Source organism: Myotis brandtii, unplaced genomic scaffold (assembly GCF_000412655.1).
Source record: "Myotis brandtii unplaced genomic scaffold, ASM41265v1 scaffold596, whole genome shotgun sequence".
In the NCBI taxonomy this organism is placed as follows: Eukaryota; Metazoa; Chordata; class Mammalia; order Chiroptera; family Vespertilionidae; genus Myotis; species Myotis brandtii.
This window is the reverse complement of record NW_005370250.1, coordinates 294,680-306,123: the sequence shown is the minus strand read 5'-3', so window position 1 is coordinate 306,123 and position 11,444 is coordinate 294,680. Positions and strand designations below refer to the sequence as shown.

Sequence of the window (11,444 nt, the reverse complement as noted above, 5' to 3'; positions counted from 1 at the left end):
TTCAGTTGTTTTCAGGGAAGCATTTAACAAATAGGGGATTTGGTGCCAGCATTGTCTGGGGTGAGCCAGGGATCAAGATAAAATTAACAGGCTGGGCCACAGGCAGTTTCCTATTAGATATTAGCAAAGCAATCTCTTTCTCTCCCCCCACCCGCCCAAGCACAGCCATGCTCTGGGATGATACTTGGTTCCTGAAGCCAGAGGCCCTGGCCCTTCATAGTCTAAAATAAAGGCGCCAGTTCTCCTGTGGCCGTCGGCACCCCTGATCTTTGCCTGTGGGGTGTGGGCAGCTTCTCTCCCCTCTGCCGCTGCTGTCTTGAGGAGGTGCCCACTGGGGCCTATCACTCTACAGGTGTTCATTAGCAAAGGGGCAACAGAAGCTCAGTCCCAGGATGACTCTGTTCTGCTTTGGACAGGAGCTTTGCATCCAGGACAGCAAAGCATTTCTCTGTCCCTTTCCCACCGCCCAACTCGTGGGTCTTTTACCACTGAAAACGCTTGTGCTAAGGGAGGACCCACAGTTGTTTTATGGCATTTCAGTAACTCCGGTAAAACAACTGGAACAGACTCAAAAGGATGGTTAAACTCTGAGGGTTCTTGGCAAATTTCAATGAACCCTTCTGAACTGGCATGATCTTGTGAATTAACCTTCAGGTAATTTGCCATTTCACCTCTTTAGTTCTTGGGGTGTTCCAACGAGTACTTCATTAGCAGCGGGTCACCTGATTAAATAAGGAGGGTTTTATCTCCCCGCCCTGGCCCTGCCGAGTGAGTCATCAGAAGGGGTCTCTAGTTTCTGAGTTACTAGACATTTGTCCCTCCGATTGCGGCCCTCACATGTTTGATCACACACAATCACAGAGGGGCCCAGAGGAGTAAACCGGCTGAAGCAGAAGGTAGTCATCACCACTTGTCACCTGCTGCCTTCTAGCAAGCTCGACCTCATGGGCGTGAATTGTGATAAGATTGTTCCTCACTTAAAACTCCTAAAGAAGGACCTTCTATCATTGTTCCTGTTAGGCTGTTTTGGTGTTTGTTTGCTTTTTAAAAATAACTTTCTCTATCTTATCAAACCCCTCTCAAGAGCTAACATATTTCTATGACCCAGTAAGTTTCCTAATATTCCCAGTCAGTTCCTCCAACCATAAAGCCAGTATTTAAAAACACACACACACACACACACACACACACAAAAACAGATTAGTTTTACCTGTTTTAGCACTTCACATAATTGAAATCATACAGTATGTATTTTTTTGTGTGTGTGTAATGCTTCTTTCGTGAAACAAAATGTTTTTGAAATGAAACAATGTTAACTGTATCAGTGGTTCATTCCTTTTCATGGATATATAGGTATTCTGTTGAATAAATAACACTTTGTTTATTCTTTTTGCTGTCAAGTGATATATGGGTTGTTCCAGTTTTAGGTTTTATGGCTAAAGCTCTTATGGATTCAAGTTATATTGCAGACATATGTTTTCCTTCCTCTTCCATAAATACCTAGTAGTGGAATTGATAGGCTAACAGGGTAGGTGAATATTTTATTTTATAAGAAATTGCTAAGCAGTCTTCCAAAGTGATTGTATCATTTTACATCCCCATCAGTAATGCTTAAGAGTCTCAGATGCTCCACATCCTCACCAACACTTGGTGTTGTATTTTAATTTCAGCCTTTTCAGTGGCTGTAACAGTGGTATCTCATTGTGATTATAATTCACATTTTTCAGTGCCTAATGATGTTGAAGATTTTTTATGTGTCTATTTGCATTCATGTATCTTCTTTTGTGATGTGTGTGTTTTTGTCCATTTTAATTGTTTTTTTTTTATTATTGGGTCACAGGAGTTTTTAAAATATATTTTGAATATATAAAATTCCTGTCAAAGATTTGTGTTACCAAGTATTTTCTCCCATTCTGTAGCTTGGTCATTCATTTCTTTAATGGCTCTTTTGATGAGCAGAAATTATTTTTTTGAAGTCTAACCTATTAAATACACCATTTATGGTAAATCCTTTGCCTCCTGTATAAAAGTACCTACCCAAAGTTTACAAAAACATTCTATATTACTTTTCAGAAGCCTTATTACTTGTACTTTATATTTAGCTCCCTGATTCATTTCAAGTTATTTTTTGTGTATGGTGTGAAATACAGTTCACAGTCATTTTTTTTCATGGGTAGCAGTTGTTCCATCACCACGTGTTGAAGGGACATTCCTTTTTCCATGACTTGCTTTGGTGTCTTTGTTGAAGATTAATTGCCCATATATGTGGATGTATTTCTGAACTCATTATTCTGCTCCACTGATATATTTGTCTATACTTATATGGTCTAGATTATTATGGCTTTATAGTAAATTTTGACATCAGGTATTGTAAATTTTCCAACGTCATCCTTCTTTTTCAAGATTGTTTTGGCCTTTTGGCCGCAACCGCCATCTTTCAGTAATTCGCCAAAATGACTAACACAAAGGGAGAGAGGAGAGGCACCCGCAATATGTTCTCTAGGCCTTTCAGAAAACATGGAATTGTTCCTTTGCCCACATCCATGCGCATCTACAAGAAAGGTGATAATGTGGACATCAAGGGAATGAGTGCTGTTTGAAAAGGAGCGCCCCACAAATGTTCCCCTGGCAAAACTGGGAGAGTGAACAATGTCACCCAGCATGTGGTGGGCATTGTTGTAAACAAACAAGCTAAGGGCAAGAGTCTTGCCAAGAGAATTACTGTACGTATTGAGCATATTAGGCACTCTAAGAGCCGAGAAAGCTTCCTGAAACCTGTGAAGGAAAATGATCAGGAAAAGAAGGAAGCCAACGAGAAAGGTACCTGGGTTCAACTGAAGCATCGGCCTGCTCCACCCAGAGAAGCACACTTTGTGAGAGCCAATGGAAGGGAGCCTGAGCTGTGGGAACCCACTCCCTATGAAGTCATGGCATGATAAGTGTGGGGGGGAAAAGACCTCTGTAGTGTTAAAAAACATGAAAAGATTGTTTTGGCTATTTCAGGTCCTTTCATTTCCATATAAGCTCCAGTTGTATCACCTGAAACTCTAGTGTTGTTGTTTTCAGTCTTTTTGAATTATTGAGTTGTCTTCAAATTCAATGATCATGTGTTTTTTTCCAGTGTCCACTGAAGTATTAAGCCCATCCAGTGAATTTTTCCGTTTGGTGTATTTTATTTTTCACTTCTAGAATTTCCATTTTTTAATTGTTTCTATTTCTCTGTTGAAGCTACCCATCTGTTCGCCCTACTTTAAGTCTTTCAACATATTTACAAAAGCTGTTTTAAATTCCTTATGGACTAACTCCAACATTTGTGTCAACTCTTTTTTTGTTTTTGTTTTTTCTGTTCATCAGATTGTGTCAACTCTTGAGTTCATTCCTATGAATTTTTTTTCTTCTTATGGGTCACATTTTCCTGCTTCTTTGTGTATTGTAATTTTACATTATATGCTGGGCATGGTGGATACAATGTTGAGACATTTAATTTACTTGAGCCTCACATTGGCACTATCAAGGTCTGGATTTAGGCCTTGCTAGTGTGGGTCAAGGGTAGCTCTTACTCTAGGTCTAGAGTAACCCAACTCCTATGTTGCAGTCTTTTTCAGATCCTAACTGAATGCCCAAGGTGTTATATCTCTCCATTCTACTGGTTGGAACTGTGACATGATACTTATGAGACCTCCTCTGACTCACAGACTCCCAGTGACTAATTGGTGTCATGGAGTCTTAGCATATTCAAACACAGTTTAGTATTTGGCGAAAGACTAAAGGAGATCCCTTCTCTCCCGTATCGTACTCCACAAATTCCAGCAATCCCAGAAGCCCTGAACACAAACTCTGCTTCCTCTGCCAAGCAAGATGCTGCTCTCCAGGACCTAGTTCCCGGTACCAAAATTTGTACAGTGTCCCCAGGCAAAAGCCAAGATATGTCTTTTCATTTTATCCACAAACCAATCCAATAGTTGAAAATAGTTGTTTCACATATGTTGTCCATTTTTATAGCTGTTTATAGCAGGAACATAATTACAGTACCCAATATTCCATTATGACCAGACTGGAAGTTCTTGTTTTGATCCTGAATATCTTTATAAATGGGAAGTTGCAGTTTCTTGCTGAAATTTGAATCCACTTATATTTTATATCTGTCCTTTTGGAGGTAAATAACTCGTACTAACTCTTTTATGCTTAACACTGTCAAGACTTAACACTTTTACACAGGTTAAGACCAAGAAAAAAGAAAAAGCCACCCAATTGTCTTCTTTTCAGGTATTGCCATCTTATATCCTCATAATTTTATTTCTGTATCATTTTTTCACTATTCCTCTCCTTTGTACTCACTCTAGCTTTCCATTCCTAGCATGGAAAACAGAGATTAAACCTGAATTTAATAACACCTTTCACAACAATATAAAAAATGTGTATTGATTTTCATGTTTTTAGAACAAGTATTTCAGAAACATTAACTCTTTGCTAAGGGCCAAGAATTACTATGTGCCAGCATTAAGACTGGACCTCAGAATACAGTTGGGGTACTAATCCCTAAATCTGGAAAGTCTATTTCTATTAATGCAATCTCAGATTATTTTAACTTTTTGAGAAGACACATGGCACTACTGGCTTATACTGAATTTACAATCTACTAAAATCCTTTGGTATTTTTCACAAGATTGATAATTTATACAGTTTTTTCTCCATGCAAAATGTATATGAATCAATATTTTAAAACAAGTGCAAGACACTTATTCTTACTGATGTGTTGTTTATCAAAGTTCTTTGTTTTGCCTTATTATCTCCTGAATTTTTATTTTCACCTTGTGTATTTGCTAATTCCATCAGTGTGTCTACCAAAAACAGACTGTGCTTCAGTCTGATGAAAATGTCCAGAACCACTCATATTAGTAAATGCTTATACCTGCAGGATGACATCCATCTATGTTCCTATCTGTATGCATACACTTTGAGTATGATTATTAACCAGCGATAAATCTGCTTATATAAATTTTTATGTAGACGATATTTGTCTAACATTTATTGAGCATTTGATTTTTTACTTTGTAGCAGAGCCTGCCAGTACCCCACCTATACATTCTCAGGCCTTACCACTAGAGTGCATACCCACTCAACTTCCATATTCCTGAGGACTTTCTCTGGAGGCCCTTACATCCTGTGTGCAAGGCAGGCCAGATATGCTAGAGAATTAACATCTCTTAAAAGCAGCCCTTAACCAATGACTGATGGAACTTGGTATATAAATGCCCAGCTTCTTTGCCTTGGGCCAGAACTCCTCTACTGATCCTGAGTAATAATTCACTTGACAATGCACTCTTTATAAGCTGCCTTCCCTGTCCCTCTACCAGTTTTTCCTAATATCATCTCCCAAAGTAAACTATTTGTATTTAAATCCTTGTCTCAAGATCTGTATGTGGGAAAACCCAAGCTAAAACAATCTTATTTAATTTTCACCCTAACTAAAACGACCTTTAAAATTTTTCAAATTATCCTGTTTGCAGATGGAAAAATAGCAAAGAAGAAAGTTTTAGTAAGAATATGTGTAACTACAGTAATAAATTAAGGGATACACACATGCTGTAAAATATGTTGTCAAAAATATGTGCAAGGGGGTGGGCAAAAATGTGTTTTTAGAATGCATTTGAACTTAAATGACAATGAACTTAAATAGACTGTATAACATAACTTGTCATATATGAATCTTATGGTAACTAAAAATCAAAAAACTATAATAGATACACAAAATAAGAAAAATAAATGCAAATAAATCACTAAAGTCATCAATGTACAAGAGAGAGAAGAAAGGAACAAAGAAAAACCAAAAGCAACAGGAAACAATTAATAAAATGGCAATTAGTACATACCTATTCATAATTACTTTAAACATAAAAGGACTAAATGCTCCTATCAAAAGACATAGTGTGATTGAATGTATATTAATAAACAAGACCATGTATATGCTACCTACAAGCAACTGACTTCAGATTAAAAGACACACACACACACTGAAAGTGAAGTAATGAAAAAATATATTTCATGCACAGGAAACAAAAAGAAAGCAGAGGTAGCAATACTTATATTTGACAAAGTAGAATTTAAAACAAAAACTGTAACACGAGACGAAGAAGTGTATAATAAAAGCCTAAGCGACCATTATGGAGGAATGACCAGAATGACCAGAACAACTGGTCGCTATGATGCGCACAGACCACAAGGAGGCAGACGCTCAAAGCAGGAGCTGCCCCCGGGTGGTCAGTGCGCTCCCACAGGGGGAGCACCGCTCAGCCAGAAGCCGGGCTCATGGCTGGTGAGTGCAGCAGCTGTGGCGGGGGGGCCTCTCCCGCCTTTGCAGCAGCGCTAAGGAGCAGCCAGCAGGTGGGTGGTAAGGAGCAAGAGGTCCCGGACTGCGGGAGGGCGCAGGCCGGGCGGAGGGCCTCCCCCCCCAGCCCCCACGGCCCAGTGGCACCAGGCCTCTAATATAGTGATGAAAAGATCAATCTAACAAGAGGATATAACACTTGTAAACATCTATACACTCAATGTAGGAGCACCAAAACACATAAAGCAAATATTAACAGACATAAAGGAAGAGATAGATAGTAATACAATAATAGTAGGGGACTTTAACACCCTACTTTATCATTGGATAGAATATCTGGGCAGAAATAAACAAGAAAAGAGTGGCCTTAAATGACACATTATACCAGGTAGAGTTAATAGATATCTATAACATTCCCCCCAAATCAGCAGTATAGATAGTCCAAGTTTGGCAAAAAATCAAGTCTCAGTAAATTTAAGAAGATTGAAATCCTATGGAGCATTTTCTCTAATAACAATGGTATATAACTAGAATCATTACAAGAAAAAACTGGAAAAATATAAATAAAGGGTAAACAACAAGCTACTAAATAATCAATGGGTTAATGAAGAAATCAAGGAGAAAAAAATATCTTGAAACAAATGAAAATAAAAACACAACATTCTAAAATTTTGGGGACACAGTAAAAGCAGTTCTAATAGGGAAATTCATAGCAATGTAGGCCTACCTAAAGAAATAAGAAAAATATAAAATAAATAATCTAAACCTATATCTAAAGGAACCAGAAAAAGAAAAGCAAATAAAGCCCAAAGGAAATAATAAAAATCAGAGCAGAAATAAATTAGTGACTAAACAAAACCAATAGAAAATATGTATCAATAAGACTAGAGCTAGTTCTTTGAAAAGATAAACAAAATCAATAAATTCTTAGTCAGACTTATCAAGAACAAAAAGAGGGCCCAAATAAATAAAATCAGAAATGAAAGAAGAGGAGTGACAACTGGCATCGCAGAAACACAAAGGATTATAAGAAAATACTATGCCAACAAATTGGACAACCTAGAAAAAAATGGATAAATTCTGAGATACATTATCTTCCAAGACTGAATCAGAAAAAAAGAAAGAAAATCTGAACAGACTGATCACTAGATATGAAATTGTATCAGTAATCAAAAACTTCCCACAAAAAAAAGTCCAGGACCAGATGGCTTTACAAACCATCTGGTTTGTCTACCAAACATTCGAAGAAGAATTAATATCTATCCTTCTCAAACTATTCCAAAATAATTGAAGAGTAGGGAAACCTTCCAAACTCATTCTACAATGCTAGCATTACTCTGATACTAGAACCAGACAAAGACACTGCAACAGAAAGAAAATTACAGACTAATATCCCTGATGAACATAGATGCAAAAATCCTTCACAAAATCTTAGCACACTGACTTCAACAACAGATTAAGCACATCATATACCTGGTCCAGAGGTGCAAAGGTGGCTCAATATCCACAAATCAATCAATGTGATACACCACACAAACAAAATGAAGGATAAAAATCACATGATTATATAATTAGGGGCAGAAAAAGTATTAAAATTCAATATCCATTTCTGATTTTTAAAAAAAACCTCTCTACAAAGTGAGTATAGGACACACCTCAATATAATAAAGACCTTATGTGACAAATTCACAGCTAACATATTCAATAGTGAAAAGCTGAAAACTGCTTTTCTAAGATCATAAGCAAGACAAGGATGCCACTGTCACCACTCTTATTTAACATAGTACTGGAATAGACAAGAAAAAGAAATAAAAGGTATCTAAATTGGAAAGGAGGAAGTATAATTGTCACTTATGCAGATGACATGATACTATACAGGAAATCTGAAGGATTCTACCAAAACTATTAGAATTAATAAATGAATTCAGTAAAGTGGTAGGATATAAAATTAATACTCAGAAATCTGTTAAATTTCTGTATACAAATAAACTATCAGAAAGAGAAATGAAGAAAACAACCTCATTTTTAATTGTATTAAAAAGAATAAGATACCCAAAAATACATTTAACTAAGGAAGTACAAGACCTGTATTCTAAAGAGTATAAAGTATTGATAAAAGAAATTGAAGAAGACACAAATAAGTGGAAGGATATACCATGCTAATGGATAGGAAGAATTAATAATGTCCATACTACCCCAAGCAATGCGATCTCTATCAAAATACCAATGGCATTTTCAATTTCAACAGAACTAGAACAAGTGATCCTAAAATGTATATGGAATCACAATAGACTCCAAAGAGCCAAAGAAATCTTGAGAAAGAAAAAAGTTAGAGGTGTCATTCTCCCTAACTTAAAAGTATAGTACAGGGCTATAATAATCAAATCTGTATGGTAGTAGCACAAAAATAGATCAATGAAACAGAATAGAGACCAGAAAACACCCCACACTTCTATGGTCAATCTAAAACAAACGAGGCAAGAATATACCATAAGGGGAAAACTGTCTCTTTGTGGGAAGGAAGGAAGGAAGGAAGGAAGGAAGGAAGGAAGGAAGGAAGGAAGGAAGGAAGGAAGGAAGGAAGGAAGGAAGGAAGGAAGGAAGGAAGGAAGGAAGGAAGGAAGGAAGGAAGGAAGGAAGGGAGGAAGGAAGGAAGGAAGGAAAGAAAGAAAGAAAGAAAGAAAGAAAGAAAGAAAGAAAGAAAGAAAGAAAGAAAGAAAGAAAAGAAAGGAAGAAAGAACGAACCTAGACCATTTCCTTATACCATATACAAACTAAACTCAAAATGGATCAAACACTTAAATTTCAGACCTGAAATCATAAAACTCCTATAAGAAAACATTGATAGTAAACTCTTTGAAATCAGCCTTTGCAATATTATTTTTAGATATGTCCTTGGGCAAAGGCAACAAAAGCAAAAATAAACTAATGAGGAATACATTAACTAAAAATCTTTCTCACAGTAAAGGAAAGCATGGAGATGAAAAAACAATCTACTGAATGGAGTCATTTGCAAATGAAACAAAGAGCTTGTTCTTTAAGATCAGGAACAAAACGGATGCCCACTTTAACCACTGTTATTCAACAGAATAGAGCCCAGAAGTAAAGCCACATCTGTATGGTCAACTAATCTATGAAAAATGAAGCAAGACTATACAATAGGAGAAAGACAATCTCATCACTAAATGGTGTTGGGAAAACTGGACCGATAGATGTAAAAAAATTAAACCAGACCACTTTATTATACCATATACAAGAATAAAGTAAAAATGGGTTAATGACTTGAATGTAAGACCTGAAACCATAAAACTCCTAGAAGAAAACATAGCCAGTAAACTCTGACATTGGTCTTAACCATTTTGGGGGGATATGTGTCTTTGGGAAGGAAAACAAACCAAAAAAATTAACAAATAGGACTACATAAAATAAAGTTTTTGCAGAGTGAAGGAAATCAGCAACAAATAAAAAGACAACCTACTGAGTGGGAGAAGATATTCACCAAAGATACATTTGATAAGGGGTTAATATCCAAAACATAAGAAACTCAAACAACTTAACGTCAAAAAAATAAAAAATCCCACAAACAATCTGATTAAAAAATGGGCAGAGACCTGAATAGACCTCTATGTCCTCCCAAGAGGACATACAGAGGGCCAATAGAAGTAGGAAAAGATGTTCAAGATCACTAATTATCAGGGAAATGCAAATTAAAACCACAGTGAGAAATCGCCATACACCTGTTAGAATGGCTACCATCAATAAATCAGCAAACAACAAGTGTTGGAGAGAATGTGGAGAAAGAGAACCCTCATGCGCTGTTGGTAGCATTATAAATTGGTGCAGCCACTATGGAGAACAGTATGGAGTTTCCTCAAAAAGTTAAAAATAGTACTACCGTATGACTCAGTAATTCCACTTCTGGCTATTTATCCAAAGAAATCCAAAACACTAATTTGAAGAGATATATGCACCCGTATGTTTTTTTCCCCCGTATGTTTTTTTTTTTGCAGCATTATTTACAATAGCCAAGACATGGATGTAACTTAAGTATCCATTGATAAACCAATGGATAAAGGAATTGTGTTACATATATGTAATGAAATACTACTCAGCCATAAGAAATAATGAAATCTTTCCATTTGTGACAACATGAATGGACCTAAAGGGTATTGCACTAAGTGAAATAAGTAAGACAGAGAAAGACAAATATTGTATGATTTCACTTTTATGTGGAAACTAAAGGACAAAAAACTAGCGAACAAAACAGAAGCAAATTCAGATACAGAAAACAAATTGAGGTTTATCAAATTGGTGGGGGGTTGGGGAGGGCGGTTGGAAGGCTGGGTAAAAAGGGCAAAGGGATTAAGAAGTACAAATTGGTAGTCATAAAATTAGTCTTGGGGATATAAATTACAACATAGGGAATATAGTCAATAATATTGTGCCCAGCCTGGGTGGCTTAGCTGGTTGAAGCATTGTCCCATACACCAAAAGGTTTTGGGTTCAATCCCTGGTTGGTGCGAGTATGTGTATGGAGAGGCAACTGATCAATGTTTTACTCTCACATCAGTGTCTCTCTCTCTCTCTCCCCTCCTCTTGCTCTCTAAAAATATCAATTAAAACATATCCTTGCTTGAGGATTAAAACAAATTTTATAGAAATAAAGTCAGAGAAAATATTTTAAAATTAATATTGTAATAACTACGTATGATGTCATTTCGATACTATAGTTACTGAAGTGATCACTTCATAAATTAGTTATATAAATGTTTAAGCACTATGCTGTACACATAAAACTAATTAATATTGTATGTCAACTGTCACTGAAAAGTAAATTTAAAAAAAAAAAGAAAATTATAAGCAAATACCACAGTAGGAAAAACAATGTAAGAAAACTCCATGGACTCACTCAGCTTCAAAAATGATCATCACATGGCTGATTTTGATCCATCTATACCACATTCACTTTCCCTCCCATATCATTATAAAGCAAATCCCAAACGTGATATTTCATCAGTAACTCTTTCATTATATACTAGAGGCCGGGTGCACAAAAATTTGTGCACTGGAGGGGGGGGGTCCCTCAGCCCAGCCTGTGCCCTCTCGCAGTCTGGGA

General features: G+C 36.6%; 1 protein-coding gene and 1 pseudogene across 4 annotated transcripts in view; one reads left to right on the top strand and one right to left on the bottom strand.

The window, feature by feature from the left end:
• Nucleotides 1-11,444, bottom strand: part of RASGRP1 (RAS guanyl releasing protein 1 (calcium and DAG-regulated)) — a 77,240-nt gene that overhangs the window by 52,322 nt on the left and 13,474 nt on the right. The gene's annotated exons all lie outside the window — the stretch shown is intronic.
• LOC106728342 lies at nt 2,225-2,942 on the top strand (annotated as a pseudogene).